At 43.3% G+C, this 17,638-nt stretch overlaps 6 non-coding genes across 6 annotated transcripts; all 6 read right to left on the reverse strand.

Moving 5' to 3' along the window:
• Window positions 1–2,125: 2,125 nt before the first annotated feature.
• On the reverse strand, window positions 2,126–2,265 carry LOC124551523. Its single transcript, XR_006967887.1, has one exon. It is a non-coding gene; the product is annotated as a U4 spliceosomal RNA (small nuclear RNA).
• Window positions 2,266–4,510: 2,245 nt separating this feature from the next.
• LOC124551524 lies at window positions 4,511–4,650 on the reverse strand. The gene has a single exon (XR_006967888.1). It is a non-coding gene; the product is annotated as a U4 spliceosomal RNA (small nuclear RNA).
• A 2,244-nt stretch (window positions 4,651–6,894) lies between these two features.
• LOC124551526 lies at window positions 6,895–7,034 on the reverse strand. Its single transcript, XR_006967889.1, has one exon. It is a non-coding gene; the product is annotated as a U4 spliceosomal RNA (small nuclear RNA).
• Window positions 7,035–9,269: 2,235 nt separating this feature from the next.
• LOC124551517 lies at window positions 9,270–9,409 on the reverse strand. Its single transcript, XR_006967881.1, has one exon. It is a non-coding gene; the product is annotated as a U4 spliceosomal RNA (small nuclear RNA).
• Window positions 9,410–11,653: 2,244 nt separating this feature from the next.
• LOC124551527 lies at window positions 11,654–11,793 on the reverse strand. Its single transcript, XR_006967890.1, has one exon. It is a non-coding gene; the product is annotated as a U4 spliceosomal RNA (small nuclear RNA).
• Window positions 11,794–14,024: 2,231 nt separating this feature from the next.
• LOC124551530 lies at window positions 14,025–14,164 on the reverse strand. The gene has a single exon (XR_006967893.1). It is a non-coding gene; the product is annotated as a U4 spliceosomal RNA (small nuclear RNA).
• Window positions 14,165–17,638: the final 3,474 nt, after the last annotated feature.

Here is a 17,638-nt window from a genome sequence, read left to right on the forward strand (position 1 = left end):
ACAAATACAGAAATACACACGCAGACATATGAAACACACAGTCCCCAGACGCTAACTGTTTGTTTTTCGCTCCTTCTGTATAATCCTTCCTTGCCTAGCTACCTTCCGCCATCTTGGCGCTGTAAACTGCACAGTAGTTCTCCCACTGGCCGACAGGGGCGCTTCTGCGCGCTCGCTTCTCTTAGCCCCTAACTGACAAATGTGGTACTACCTCATCTAGTAAACACAGCTACCCCCACTACAATTTCTGCTTCCTTTTTCTTACTTTACGACTGCTGGCTAATATTGGATACCAAGCTGGCTAATATTGGATACCAAGCAAACTGACAACTTAATAAACTTCACATTCCTAAGCAATAGGGTGTGTCGTGTATTTCGCTCTTATGTGAAATTTTTCCCGTTTCTTGCCGAAAGACTGATGACTGTTCACAGATGAAAACTTGGTTTTAGGGATCAGACACCTTGCAACCACAATGAAATGCCATTTACAAATTCGCTTAAGTCATTGAAATGTGTCGTCTCGCTTGTTAAGCACCCTCTTCAGTCAGTGCAATGCTTCATAATTGTGGGAACATATAATGTAGCAATAAACATACAAGCTTCTTCCATATGGTGCCAAATACACCCGCAGAAAAATTAAGTCTTGGGCTCATCTACCGTTGATTGTTCTTTCCAAAAAAAAAAAAAAAAAAATCATAAAGAACTATCCGGCTCCCTACCCTGCCTCTTGTCTCATTGACCCAATCTTGCATATTGCATGACAAAAATGAAAATATGTGATTGTGTGCTAAAAAGGAATCTTCAGTGCCAACCACCTATAACAGATACAAACAATACGAGACATTTTTCTATGGCACCCACCTTGTAATATAGTGGGCAGCTAATTTTGCCCACCTTACATACAGGGAACAGTCACACCCACAAACGGTGAGATGCAGAAAAAAAAGGTGCCATCAGAAGCCAACTGCCCTTGATCATAAAAAATGTATGGCTTCTGCTAGAATTCTCACCAATGCCTTTTATACCCCTGCATTTTTTAATGCTTACATTGGTTTATATTCAGTATCATGGATACTAATCCTACCCCACAAGACAATGTGAGACCTTTCTTTTCAGTATGCCACACGGTGTAACATACATTCTCATGGCAAAACGGACCATAAATAAGCACCAACTATTACACTGAAGCCTCTGTCACACATGAACAGCAAATCCACAGTCCAAGGAATACTACGACAGACACACGAATTGCACTGATGGAAATGAAAACACCATGCCTTGAGTAGACCAAATTCTGCACTGCATGAGAAACATGCCCTACCTGTAGCCTGCAGCTGAAACAAGTATGCTACATATGCAATCACAATACCACACTCAACACCACAGACTGCATTTGCTGCTATCCAACCACTTACTAGCACTAACTCTTCTGTCAATCCATCTGCTCTGCACACTACAGGAAATGTATGTATTCTCAAAGTGAGCCAAACTCTTGCATGACATTACAGTTACACCTGTGAGGTGTAGCACACATCAGGCAAGACTCTGTCATCTATGTGACTGTGCATACACATCAGTCACCTTAAACGTGTAAACAAATTCATTTCCTACTGCTATCAACAGCAATTCCACAGTCATCAGTGCTAATTATCGACCTGTACACACAGCCATATTCATAAAAGATCAAACATGTATCTAATGACCAACACAAGACAAAACAACGAAAGTACAATGCCGGCACTGATATATAAACGAGTTAACCTCCCACACTTTCATCAACACTCAGTGTACTGCCCTAGTCTCCTTCAATAATTTCTGGCAGAAAATAGCTAAACACAACATACATCAGTAAACATTGCACTTGAGTACCACTTGCATCCCTCTAGACACAACAGCTCTTCAGTGGTCCACAAACGGTGTAGGGATTCACACTAGCACTTGCACAACAGCTTACCCAATTCGAGAATGTTTTTCACTAGCTTCCAAACACTGTATACAATCCCTGAGGGAACACAGCCTATCTGGTGTGCATTATCCCTCACAACCATCAGCCAAACTCTTACACAACTGCAGACCGAGTTTACAGACAAACACACCTTCAAACATTGTTTACATTAGACTCACACTCCCTTCGGAGTTACTAAAAATTGCCACAGAGGTGGTATTTCACATCTCTATGGCGGGGTATTGGTAAAAGTTTTCAACTAGCAATAATCGCACCTCAGTTACACTTCACTGGTTACGATATTGCCACTGCGCAAAGGTAAACAACCTTGCACCTAGAGCTACTATTTATACCTGACGCCTGACGCAACCACCTATGGGTACTCATATCACTTCTCATCTATCAGTATCTCCCAACACTGCACAAGTCGCCTGCTGCACACAAATACAGAAATACACACGCAGACATATGAAACACACAGTCCCCAGACGCTAACTGTTTGTTTTTCGCTCCTTCTGTATAATCCTTCCTTGCCTAGCTACCTTCCGCCATCTTGGCGCTGTAAACTGCACAGTAGTTCTCCCACTGGCCGACAGGGGCGCTTCTGCGCGCTCGCTTCTCTTAGCCCCACACTGACAAAAGTGGTACTACCTCATCTAGTAAACACAGCTACCCCCACTACAATTTCTGCTTCCTTTTTCTTACTTTACGACTGCTGGCTAATATTGGATACCAAGCTGGCTAATATTGGATACCAAGCAAACTGACAACTTAATAAACTACACATTCCTCAGCAATAGGGTGTGTCGTGTATTTCGCTCTTATGTGAAATTTTTCCCGTTTCTTGCCGAAAGACTGATGACTGTTCACAGATGAAAACTTGGTTTTAGGGATCAGACACCTTGCAACCACAATGAAATGCCATTTACAAATTCGCTTAAGTCATTGAAATGTGTCGTCTCGCTTGTTAAGCACCCTCTTCAGTCAGTGCAATGCTTCATAATTATGGGAACATATAATGTAGCATTAAACATACAAGCTTCTTCCATATGGTGCCAAATACACCCGCAGAAAAATTAAGTCTTGGGCTCATCTACCGTTGATTGTTCTTTCCAAAAAAAAAAAAAAAAAAATCATAAAGAACTATCCGGCTCCCTACCCTGCCTCTTGTCTCATTGACCCAATCTTGCATATTGCATGACAAAAATGAAAATATGTGATTGTGTGCTAAAAAGGAATCTTCAGTGCCAACCACCTATAACAGATACAAACAATACGAGACATTTTTCTATGGCACCCACCTTGTAATATAGTGGGCAGCTAATTTTGCCCACCTTACATACAGGGAACAGTCACACCCACAAACGGTGAGATGCAGAAAAAAAAGGTGCCATCAGAAGCCAACTGCCCTTGATCATAAAAAATGTATGGCTTCTGCTAGAATTCTCACCAATGCCTTTTATACCCCTGCATTTTTTAATGCTTACATTGGTTTATATTCAGTATCATGGATACTAATCCTACCCCACAAGACAATGTGAGACCTTTCTTTTCAGTATGCCACACGGTGTAACATACATTCTCATGGCAAAACGGACCATAAATAAGCACCAACTATTACACTGAAGCCTCTGTCACACATGAACAGCAAATCCACAGTCCAAGGAATACTACGACAGACACACGAATTGCACTGATGGAAATGAAAACACCATGCCTTGAGTAGACCAAATTCTGCACTGCATGAGAAACATGCCCTACCTGTAGCCTGCAGCTGAAACAAGTATGCTACATATGCAATCACAATACCACACTCAACACCACAGACTGCATTTGCTGCTATCCAACCACTTACTAGCACTAACTCTTCTGTCAATCCATCTGCTCTGCACACTACAGGAAATGTATGTATTCTCAAAGTGAGCCAAACTCTTGCATGACATTACAGTTACACCTGTGAGGTGTAGCACACATCAGGCAAGACTCTGTCATCTATGTGACTGTGCATACACATCAGTCACCTTAAACGTGTAAACAAATTCATTTCCTACTGCTATCAACAGCAATTCCACAGTCATCAGTGCTAATTATCGACCTGTACACACAGCCATATTCATAAAAGATCAAACATGTATCTAATGACCAACACAAGACAAAACAACGAAAGTACAATGCCGGCACTGATATATAAACGAGTTAACCTCCCACACTTTCATCAACACTCAGTGTACTGCCCTAGTCTCCTTCAATAATTTCTGGCAGAAAATAGCTAAACACAACATACATCAGTAAACATTGCACTTGAGTACCACTTGCATCCCTCTAGACACAACAGCTCTTCAGTGGTCCACAAACGGTGTAGGGATTCACACTAGCACTTGCACAACAGCTTACCCAATTCGAGAATGTTTTTCACTAGCTTCCAAACACTGTATACAATCCCTGAGGGAACACAGCCTATCTGGTGTGCATTATCCCTCACAACCATCAGCCAAACTCTTACACAACTGCAGACCGAGTTTACAGACAAACACACCTTCAAACATTGTTTACATTAGACTCACACTCCCTTCGGAGTTACTAAAAATTGCCACAGAGGTGGTATTTCACATCTCTATGGCGGGGTATTGGTAAAAGTTTTCAACTAGCAATAATCGCACCTCAGTTACACTTCACTGGTTACGATATTGCCACTGCGCAAAGGTAAACAACCTTGCACCTAGAGCTACTATTTATACCTGACGCCTGACGCAACCACCTATGGGTACTCATATCACTTCTCATCTATCAGTATCTCCCAACACTGCACAAGTCGCCTGCTGCACACAAATACAGAAATACACACGCAGACATATGAAACACACAGTCCCCAGACGCTAACTGTTTGTTTTTCGCTCCTTCTGTATAATCCTTCCTTGCCTAGCTACCTTCCGCCATCTTGGCGCTGTAAACTGCACAGTAGTTCTCCCGCTGGCCGACAGGGGCGCTTCTGCGCGCTCGCTTCTCTTAGCCCCACACTGACAAAAGTGGTACTACCTCATCTAGTAAACACAGCTACCCCCACTACAATTTCTGCTTCCATTTTCTTACTTTACGACTGCTGGCTAATATTGGATACCAAGCTGGCTAATATTGGATACCAAGCAAACTGACAACTTAATAAACTTCACATTCCTAAGCAATAGGGTGTGTCGTGTATTTCGCTCTTATGTGAAATTTTTCCCGTTTCTTGCCGAAAGACTGATGACTGTTCACAGATGAAAACTTGGTCTTAGGGATCAGACACCTTGCAACCACAATGAAATGCCATTTACAAATTCGCTTAAGTCATTGAAATGTGTCGTCTCGCTAGTTAAGCACCCTCTTCAGTCAGTGCAATGCTTCATAATTATGGCAACATATAATGTAGCATTAAACATACAAGCTTCTTCCATATGGTGCCAAATACACCCGCAGAAAAATTAAGTCTTGGGCTCATCTACCGTTGATTGTTCTTTCCAAAAAAAAAAAAAAAAAATCATAAAGAACTATCCGGCTCCCTACCCTGCCTCTTGTCTCATTGACCCAATCTTGCATATTTCATGACAAAAATGAAAATATGTGATTGTGTGCTAAAAAGGAATCTTCAGTGCCAACCACCTATAACAGATACAAACAATACGAGACATTTTTCTATGGCACCCACCTTGTAATATAGTGGGCAGCTAATTTTGCCCACCTTACATACAGGGAACAGTCACACCCACAAACGGTGAGATGCAGAAAAAAAAGGTGCCATCAGAAGCCAACTGCCCTTGATCATAAAAAATGTATGGCTTCTGCTAGAATTCTCACCAATGCCTTTTATACCCCTGCATTTTTTAATGCTTACATTGGTTTATATTCAGTATCATGGATACTAATCCTACCCCACAAGACAATGTGAGACCTTTCTTTTCAGTATGCCACACGGTGTAACATACATTCTCATGGCAAAACGGACCATAAATAAGCACCAACTATTACACTGAAGCCTCTGTCACACATGAACAGCAAATCCACAGTCCAAGGAATACTACGACAGACACACGAATTGCACTGATGGAAATGAAAACACCATGCCTTGAGTAGACCAAATTCTGCACTGCATGAGAAACATGCCCTACCTGTAGCCTGCAGCTGAAACAAGTATGCTACATATGCAATCACAATACCACACTCAACACCACAGACTGCATTTGCTGCTATCCAACCACTTACTAGCACTAACTCTTCTGTCAATCCATCTGCTCTGCACACTACAGGAAATGTATGTATTCTCAAAGTGAGCCAAACTCTTGCATGACATTACAGTTACACCTGTGAGGTGTAGCACACATCAGGCAAGACTCTGTCATCTATGTGACTGTGCATACACATCAGTCACCTTAAACGTGTAAACAAATTCATTTCCTACTGCTATCAACAGCAATTCCACAGTCATCAGTGCTAATTATCGACCTGTACACACAGCCATATTCATAAAAGATCAAACATGTATCTAATGACCAACACAAGACAAAACAACGAAAGTACAATGCCGGCACTGATATATAAACGAGTTAACCTCCCACACTTTCATCAACACTCAGTGTACTGCCCTAGTCTCCTTCAATAATTTCTGGCAGAAAATAGCTAAACACAACATACATCAGTAAACATTGCACTTGAGTACCACTTGCATCCCTCTAGACACAACAGCTCTTCAGTGGTCCACAAACGGTGTAGGGATTCACACTAGCACTTGCACAACAGCTTACCCAATTCGAGAATGTTTTTCACTAGCTTCCAAACACTGTATACAATCCCTGAGGGAACACAGCCTATCTGGTGTGCATTATCCCTCACAACCATCAGCCAAACTCTTACACAACTGCAGACCGAGTTTACAGACAAACACACCTTCAAACATTGTTTACATTAGACTCACACTCCCTTCGGAGTTACTAAAAATTGCCACAGAGGTGGTATTTCACATCTCTATGGCGGGGTATTGGTAAAAGTTTTCAACTAGCAATAATCGCACCTCAGTTACACTTCACTGGTTACGATATTGCCACTGCGCAAAGGTAAACAACCTTGCACCTAGAGCTACTATTTATACCTGACGCCTGACGCAACCACCTATGGGTACTCATATCACTTCTCATCTATCAGTATCTCCCAACACTGCACAAGTCGCCTGCTGCACACAAATACAGAAATACACACGCAGACATATGAAACACACAGTCCCCAGACGCTAACTGTTTGTTTTTCGCTCCTTCTGTATAATCCTTCCTTGCCTAGCTACCTTCCGCCATCTTGGCGCTGTAAACTGCACAGTAGTTCTCCCACTGGCCGACAGGGGCGCTTCTGCGCGCTCGCTTCTCTTAGCCCCACACTGACAAAAGTGGTACTACCTCATCTAGTAAACACAGCTACCCCCACTACAATTTCTGCTTCCTTTTTCTTACTTTACGACTGCTGGCTAATATTGGATACCAAGCTGGCTAATATTGGATACCAAGCAAACTGACAACTTAATAAACTTCACATTCCTAAGCAATAGGGTGTGTCGTGTATTTCGCTCTTATGTGAAATTTTTCCCGTTTCTTGCCGAAAGACTGATGACTGTTCACAGATGAAAACTTGGTTTTAGGGATCAGACACCTTGCAACCACAATGAAATGCCATTTACAAATTCGCTTAAGTCATTGAAATGTGTCGTCTCGCTAGTTAAGCACCCTCTTCAGTCAGTGCAATGCTTCATAATTATGGGAACATATAATGTAGCATTAAACATACAAGCTTCTTCCATATGGTGCCAAATACACCCGCAGAAAAATTAAGTCTTGGGCTCATCTACCGTTGATTGTTCTTTCCAAAAAAAAATCATAAAGAACTATCCGGCTCCCTACCCTGCCTCTTGTCTCATTGACCCAATCTTGCATATTGCATGACAAAAATGAAAATATGTGATTGTGTGCTAAAAAGGAATCTTCAGTGCCAACCACCTATAACAGATACAAACAATACGAGACATTTTTCTATGGCACCCACCTTGTAATATAGTGGGCAGCTAATTTTGCCCACCTTACATACAGGGAACAGTCACACCCACAAACGGTGAGATGCAGAAAAAAAAGGTGCCATCAGAAGCCAACTGCCCTTGATCATAAAAAATGTATGGCTTCTGCTAGAATTCTCACCAATGCCTTTTATACCCCTGCATTTTTTAATGCTTACGTTGGTTTATATTCAGTATCATGGATACTAATCCTACCCCACAAGACAATGTGAGACCTTTCTTTTCAGTATGCCACACGGTGTAACATACATTCTCATGGCAAAACGGACCATAAATAAGCACCAACTATTACACTAAAGCCTCTGTCACACATGAACAGCAAATCCACAGTCCAAGGAATACTACGACAGACACACGAATTGCACTGATGGAAATGAAAACACCATGCCTTGAGTAGACCAAATTCTGCACTGCATGAGAAACATGCCCTACCTGTAGCCTGCAGCTGAAACAAGTATGCTACATATGCAATCACAATACCACACTCAACACCACAGACTGCATTTGCTGCTATCCAACCACTTACTAGCACTAACTCTTCTGTCAATCCATCTGCTCTGCACACTACAGGAAATGTATGTAATCTCAAAGTGAGCCAAACTCTTGCATGACATTACAGTTACACCTGTGAGGTGTAGCACACATCAGGCAAGACTCTGTCATCTATGTGACTGTGCATACACATCAGTCACCTTAAACGTGTAAACAAATTCATTTCCTACTGCTATCAACAGCAATTCCACAGTCATCAGTGCTAATTATCGACCTGTACACACAGCCATATTCATAAAAGATCAAACATGTATCTAATGACCAACACAAGACAAAACAACGAAAGTACAATGCCGGCACTGATATATAAACGAGTTAACCTCCCACACTTTCATCAACACTCAGTGTACTGCCCTAGTCTCCTTCAATAATTTCTGGCAGAAAATAGCTAAACACAACATACATCAGTAAACATTGCACTTGAGTACCACTTGCATCCCTCTAGACACAACAGCACTTCAGTGGTCCACAAACGGTGTAGGGATTCACACTAGCACTTGCACAACAGCTTACCCAATTCGAGAATGTTTTTCACTAGCTTCCAAACACTGTATACAATCCCTGAGGGAACACAGCCTATCTGGTGTGCATTGTCCCTCACAACCATCAGCCAAACTCTTACACAACGGCAGACCGAGTTTACAGACAAACACACCTTCAAACATTGTTTACATTAGACTCACACTCCCTTAGGAGTTACTAAAAATTGCCACAGAGGTGGTATTTCACATCTCTATGGCGGGGTATTGGTAAAAGTTTTCAACTAGCAATAATCGCACCTCAGTTACACTTCACTGGTTACGATATTGCCACTGCGCAAAGGTAAACAACATTGCACCTAGAGCTACTATTTATACCTGACGCCTGACGCAACCACCTATGGGTACTCGTATCACTTCTCATCTATCAGTATCTCCCAACACTGCACAAGTCGCCTGCTGCACACAAATACAGAAATACACACGCAGACATATGAAACACACAGTCCCCAGACGCTAACTGTTTGTTTTTCGCTCCTTCTGTATAATCCTTCCTTGCCTAGCTACCTTCCGCCATCTTGGCGCTGTAAACTGCACAGTAGTTCTCCCGCTGGCCGACAGGGGCGCTTCTGCGCGCTCGCTTCTCTTAGCCCCACACTGACAAAAGTGGTACTACCTCATCTAGTAAACACAGCTACCCCCACTACAATTTCTGCTTCCATTTTCTTACTTTACGACTGCTGGCTAATATTGGATACCAAGCTGGCTAATATTGGATACCAAGCAAACTGACAACTTAATAAACTTCACATTCCTAAGCAATAGGGTGTGTCGTGTATTTCGCTCTTATGTGAAATTTTTCCCGTTTCTTGCCGAAAGACTGATGACTGTTCACAGATGAAAACTTGGTCTTAGGGATCAGACACCTTGCAACCACAATGAAATGCCATTTACAAATTCGCTTAAGTCATTGAAATGTGTCGTCTCGCTAGTTAAGCACCCTCTTCAGTCAGTGCAATGCTTCATAATTATGGCAACATATAATGTAGCATTAAACATACAAGCTTCTTCCATATGGTGCCAAATACACCCGCAGAAAAATTAAGTCTTGGGCTCATCTACCGTTGATTGTTCTTTCCAAAAAAAAAAAAAAAAAATCATAAAGAACTATCCGGCTCCCTACCCTGCCTCTTGTCTCATTGACCCAATCTTGCATATTGCATGACAAAAATGAAAATATGTGATTGTGTGCTAAAAAGGAATCTTCAGTGCCAACCACCTATAACAGATACAAACAATACGAGACATTTTTCTATGGCACCCACCTTGTAATATAGTGGGCAGCTAATTTTGCCCACCTTACATACAGGGAACAGTCACACCCACAAACGGTGAGATGCAGAAAAAAAAGGTGCCATCAGAAGCCAACTGCCCTTGATCATAAAAAATGTATGGCTTCTGCTAGAATTCTCACCAATGCCTTTTATACCCCTGCATTTTTTAATGCTTACGTTGGTTTATATTCAGTATCATGGATACTAATCCTACCCCACAAGACAATGTGAGACCTTTCTTTTCAGTATGCCACACGGTGTAACATACATTCTCATGGCAAAACGGACCATAAATAAGCACCAACTATTACACTAAAGCCTCTGTCACACATGAACAGCAAATCCACAGTCCAAGGAATACTACGACAGACACACGAATTGCACTGATGGAAATGAAAACACCATGCCTTGAGTAGACCAAATTCTGCACTGCATGAGAAACATGCCCTACCTGTAGCCTGCAGCTGAAACAAGTATGCTACATATGCAATCACAATACCACACTCAACACCACAGACTGCATTTGCTGCTATCCAACCACTTACTAGCACTAACTCTTCTGTCAATCCATCTGCTCTGCACACTACAGGAAATGTATGTATTCTCAAAGTGAGCCAAACTCTTGCATGACATTACAGTTACACCTGTGAGGTGTAGCACACATCAGGCAAGACTCTGTCATCTATGTGACTGTGCATACACATCAGTCACCTTAAACGTGTAAACAAATTCATTTCCTACTGCTATCAACAGCAATTCCACAGTCATCAGTGCTAATTATCGACCTGTACACACAGCCATATTCATAAAAGATCAAACATGTATCTAATGACCAACACAAGACAAAACAACGAAAGTACAATGCCGGCACTGATATATAAACGAGTTAACCTCCCACACTTTCATCAACACTCAGTGTACTGCCCTAGTCTCCTTCAATAATTTCTGGCAGAAAATAGCTAAACACAACATACATCAGTAAACATTGCACTTGAGTACCACTTGCATCCCTCTAGACACAACAGCTCTTCAGTGGTCCACAAACGGTGTAGGGATTCACACTAGCACTTGCACAACAGCTTACCCAATTCGAGAATGTTTTTCACTAGCTTCCAAACACTGTATACAATCCCTGAGGGAACACAGCCTATCTGGTGTGCATTATCCCTCACAACCATCAGCCAAACTCTTACACAACTGCAGACCGAGTTTACAGACAAACACACCTTCAAACATTGTTTACATTAGACTCACACTCCCTTCGGAGTTACTAAAAATTGCCACAGAGGTGGTATTTCACATCTCTATGGCGGGGTATTGGTAAAAGTTTTCAACTAGCAATAATCGCACCTCAGTTACACTTCACTGGTTACGATATTGCCACTGCGCAAAGGTAAACAACCTTGCACCTAGAGCTAGTATTTATACCTGACGCCTGACGCAACCACCTATGGGTACTCGTATCACTTCTCATCTATCAGTATCTCCCAACACTGCACAAGTCGCCTGCTGCACACAAATACAGAAATACACACGCAGACATATGAAACACACAGTCCCCAGACGCTAACTGTTTGTTTTTCGCTCCTTCTGTATAATCCTTCCTTGCCTAGCTACCTTCCGCCATCTTGGCGCTGTAAACTGCACAGTAGTTCTCCCGCTGTCGACAGGGGCGCTTCTGCGCGCTCGCTTCTCTTAGCCCCACACTGACAAAAGTGGTACTACCTCATCTAGTAAACACAGCTACCCCCACTACAATTTCTGCTTCCATTTTCTTACTTTACGACTGCTGGCTAATATTGGATACCAAGCAAACTGACAACTTAATAAACTTCACATTCCTAAGCAATAGGGTGTGTCGTGTATTTCGCTCTTATATGAATTTTTTCCCGTTTCTTGCCGAAAGACTGATGGCTGTTCACAGATGAAAACTTGGTCTTAGGGTTCAGACACCTTGCAACCACAATGAAATGCCATTTACAAATTCGTTTAAGTCATTGAAATGTGTCGCCTCGCTAGTTAAGCACCCTCTTCAGTCAGTGCAATGCTTCATTATTATGGGAACATATAATGTAGCATTAAACATACAAGCTTCTTCCATATGGTGCCAAATACACCCGCAGAAAAATTAAGTCTTGGGCTCATCTACCGTTGATTATGTTCTTTCCAAAAAAAAAAAAAAAAAAAAAAAAAATCATAAAGAACTCTCCGGCTCCCTACCCTGCCTCTTGTCTCATTGACCCAATCTTGCATATTGCATGACAAAAATGAAAATATGTGATTGTGTGCTAAAAAGGAATCTTCAGTGCCAACCACCTACAACAGATACAAACAATACGAGACATTTTTCTATGGCACCCACCTTGTAATATAGTGGGCAGCTAATTTTGCCCACCTTACATACAGGGAACAGTCACACCCACAAACGGTGAGATGCAGAAAAAAAAGGTGCCATCAGAAGCCAACTGCCCTTGATCATAAAAAATGTATGGCTTCTGCTAGAATTCTCACCAATGCCTTTTATACCCCTGCATTTTTTAATGCTTACATTGGTTTATATTCAGTATCATGGATACTAATCCTACCCCACAAGACAATGTGAGACCTTTCTTTTCAGTATGCCACACGGTGTAACATACATTCTCATGGCAAAACGGACCATAAATAAGCACCAACTATTACACTGAAGCCTCTGTCACACATGAACAGCAAATCCACAGTCCAAGGAATACTACGACAGACACACGAATTGCACTGATGGAAATGAAAACACCATGCCTTGAGTAGACCAAATTCTGCACTGCATGAGAAACATGCCCTACCTGTAGCCTGCAGCTGAAACAAGTATGCTACATATGCAATCACAATACCACACTCAACACCACAGACTGCATTTGCTGCTATCCAACCACTTACTAGCACTAACTCTTCTGTCAATCCATCTGCTCTGCACACTACAGGAAATGTATGTATTCTCAAAGTGAGCCAAACTCTTGCATGACATTACAGTTACACCTGTGAGGTGTAGCACACATCAGGCAAGACTCTGTCATCTATGTGACTGTGCATACACATCAGTCACCTTAAACGTGTAAACAAATTCATTTCCTACTGCTATCAACAGCAATTCCACAGTCATCAGTGCTAATTATCGACCTGTACACACAGCCATATTCATAAAAGATCAAACATGTATCTAATGACCAACACAAGACAAAACAACGAAAGTACAATGCCGGCACTGATATATAAACGAGTTAACCTCCCACACTTTCATCAACACTCAGTGTACTGCCCTAGTCTCCTTCAATAATTTCTGGCAGAAAATAGCTAAACACAACATACATCAGTAAACATTGCACTTGAGTACCACTTGCATCCCTCTAGACACAACAGCACTTCAGTGGTCCACAAACGGTGTAGGGATTCACACTAGCACTTGCACAACAGCTTACCCAATTCGAGAATGTTTTTCACTAGCTTCCAAACACTGTATACAATCCCTGAGGGAACACAGCCTATCTGGTGTGCATTGTCCCTCACAACCATCAGCCAAACTCTTACACAACTGCAGACCGAGTTTACAGACAAACACACCTTCAAACATTGTTTACATTAGACTCACACTCCCTTAGGAGTTACTAAAAATTGCCACAGAGGTGGTATTTCACATCTCTATGGCGGGGTATTGGTAAAAGTTTTCAACTAGCAATAATCGCACCTCAGTTACACTTCATTGGTTACGATATTGCCACTGCGCATATGTAAATAACTTTATGCTTTTTTTTTCCTTAGTGCATTTTGATTCCCCCCAAGAATGGGGCGGGCTGGCAGCAGCACTGTATGCCTTTCTGCAGCCTGCAGGAAAGTTAAATACAAAGTTAGGAGATATTACAGCAAAAGCACGCGATAAGGGGGTGACTGATAAAAACTGATTTATGGCGATAATGTTGCAAGGAATAACCGAAGACAAAAGGTCAGTGGCGCTAATTAAAGCACATAATATGTAGACAGGCACAATTAAAAAACATGCTGACAGGCTGGTTTCTGTTCGTAACAGTTAAAAACACACCCTGTGACAGTATGGTGGCTGGTCGCAACACCAACAGGGGGTGCACAACACTGAACATTCACTTAAAACAGCACTGTAGAGGCGACACAGTGGCAGATGGCGGCGGGGCCAGGTCCCAGTGCATTGGGTTAGAAAAGGGGGAGCAGAGGAAAAGAAAAAAGTAGGGAGCCGATGGAGGGAGAGGACATAGAAAAAGGGGGGCAGGGTGTGCACGAGAAGGGAATGAAGTGGAGGGGAAAGCAAAATGACTCGTGGGAGAGATTGGAGTCAGAGAGAGGGTGTGTGATTAAAAACAAAATGGAAGGGGGGGGGGGTAACGGAGCCTGGGATAAAGGCAGAGGAAGGGAGGGGGAGATGAGGATGACAGTTGATAGGAGGGATAAATGGAGAGAGGGCATCATCTGTGTGGCATAGTTGATGGAAGCCACCTTGGGATAGGAGATGAAGGGAGTAGAGGTGGAGGGTAGGGGGGACATAATGATGAGGTGCGGCATAGGGTGGGGGTTGGAGACGAGAGGAGCAACCAGGGGATGAGGGAGATCAGGTCAGTGGGAGCTGTATAGGTTGTGGATATTTTCAAGGAAAAGGAGCAAAAAAATGTTTCAAATGGCTCTGAGCACTATGGGACTAAACTTCTGAGGTCATCAGCCCCCTAGAACTTAGAACTAATTAAACCTAATTAACCTAAGGACATCACACACATTCATGCTCGAAGCAGGATTCGAACCTGTGACCGTAGCGGTCGCGCGGTTCCAGACTGTAGTGCCTAGAACCGCTCAGCCACTCCAGCAGGCGAAAAGGACCAGATGGGGCAAATGAATTAGGTTGTAGAGGATCTGCCTGGGGGACAGGAGGCGAATACGGAGTGAATGGCACTGGAGGATCTGGAGGGACTTATAGAATTTGGTGAGGGGTCAGATATCCAGGCAGGACTGACATAACAGAGGATGGGACGGATTAAGGATTTGTAGGTGTGGATTTGTAGGTGTGGAGGATGGAGAGGAGTTCAAACACCAAGTCCAGCCATAGAGGAGTTTAAGGAGTTGAAGGCAATTGTGAACTTTGGATTGGATAGAGCGGAGTTGAGGGATCCAGGTGAGGTGATGGTCAATGGTGAGGCCAAGGTAGGTGAGATTGGGGCAGAGGTGGACAGGACGGGTGCAGATGGTAAGGGAAAAATCAAGGCAATGGAAGAAAAGTTTCTTATCTGAGGTCATCAGTCCTCAAGAACTTAGAACTATTTAAACCTAACCAACCTAAGGACATCACACACATCCATGCCTGAGGCAGGATTCTAACCTGTGACCATAGCAGTCGAGCAGTTCCAGACTGTAGCGCCTAGAACTGCTCGGCCATTCTGGCCAGCTAGCGAAACCAGGTGACCATTGCGTCCACTTGCCTTTGGAGGTGAGCTATAAGTTGAGCAGGATTTTGGCCAGTCATATAAAGCTCTGTGTCATCGGCATATTCAGCCAAATGGCAGTGGCGGTTGAGGGGCATGTCATTGACATAGACATTAAAAAGAAGAAGGGATAGTACAGAGCCCTGAGGGGTACCCATCGAAATGTGGCATACACTGGAGCACTTTCTCCTCTGAGCAACGAGGGAGGTCCTCTAGTGGAGGAAATCATACACAATCTTTATGTATATGTCAGGGATGGTCGCTTGCGCCAGCATGTTATACACCAGGTTCTCCAGCCAATTCTTATCATAAGCATTCTGCACATCCAAGAAGACCGCTGCTGTCCACATGCTGGAGTTACAAACCATGCAGATGTGCTGATGTGCTCCGTGATTTGGAGAACTTGCAGTTCAGTGGACATGTGTGAGGTAAACCCAGACTGCTCAGAACAGATCGTACCAGTTGCTGCCAGAGGCTGGAAAATATGGTGTAGTATGAGAGACTCCAGGACCTTTGCCATGGTGTTCAAAAGGCTGATGGGCCTGTTGTTGGTAGGGACTTTAGGGTCCTTAGAAGGCTTTAGGATCGCAATAAGCTTTGACTGTTTCCACTGTGGAGGGGAAAGGCCACTCTGAAGACAACAGTTCAAGATCCTAGTGAATAAGACCAGAGGTTTACGAGGTAGCCATCAGAGATGTTCGTTGACAATCCCATCCAGACCGATGGCCGAATTATGTTTCCTCTGGAGGATTCGGAGCACTTCCGTCATGGACGTTAAGGTGAGGGGCTATAATCGGTGGTGTTTCAGAAGGCAGCCACAGCCCTCAGGATATCTTGGTCATCCTGGAGTTCATCACGTGTGGGGGCCAGGACGAGCAGTTGGTTTTGGGCCTCAAATGCATCAGCCAGGGTTTCCACCACACAGAGGGCATCATATGTGAGACCTGTGTCTGTCTGGACAGGTTGGTGGGTCTGCAAGTTGGTACAATGCAGGACTTGGGTGACAGCCCAGTCCAATTTATGCTGGAGGAGAAAGGTGGACATTCTATCCTCCCACTGTTCTGACATCCAATCTGCTAGGCGACGACCAAACTCCCATTGGAGATGCTCCATGTAATGCCTGGCCAAGGGTCACGGTATTGTTTCCACCAGCGGCGGTAGCGGTTTTCCTGATTTTCAGTTCATGCTAACGTTAAGGTAAATCATCCAGTGGAGTTACAACCCTAGCAATGTGGGAAATGGAGACTTTTACCGCTCGCTGGATTTTCGTGGTAAGGTAATCAACTGCACGAAGAAGATTGGCAGGAGTCGCCAGGTCTAGGTCTGGTTGGGTGCTGTTGTTGAGGACCCTTGCAAAATTTGTCCCAATCAGTAACTGTGACAGTAGAATGGACGTCAAAAGACAACACAACATCGGTAATGAGTAGAAGTACCATGTCATGGTCAGATGTTAGGTCATGGACTGTTTCCAAGGAAAAATGTACAGCAACGTTTCTACAAATAATCACATCCAAAACATCTGGTTGGCAGTTGGAGCAGGCTTGTGTGTGGGTAGGAGTGTGAGGGCCATAGACAGACATTGCTCAGATATCTTTTAGCTCAGGGAGGAGGAGATCCTTGGGTTTGGCGACATGAGATGTTTGGCATTGAGGTCAGCCCCAATGATAAGCTTGTCAAATGATGTTAGCTTGTGAAGTTCTGTCTCAAGTAGGGGTTGGTTAGGGCTCAAATAAGCTGCAGCAAAAGTGATGGCCCCAAGACAGCTG

The sequence above is a fragment of the Schistocerca americana genome, chromosome 9 (assembly GCF_021461395.2).
Source record: "Schistocerca americana isolate TAMUIC-IGC-003095 chromosome 9, iqSchAmer2.1, whole genome shotgun sequence".
Lineage (NCBI taxonomy): Eukaryota > Metazoa > Arthropoda > Insecta > Orthoptera > Acrididae > Schistocerca > Schistocerca americana.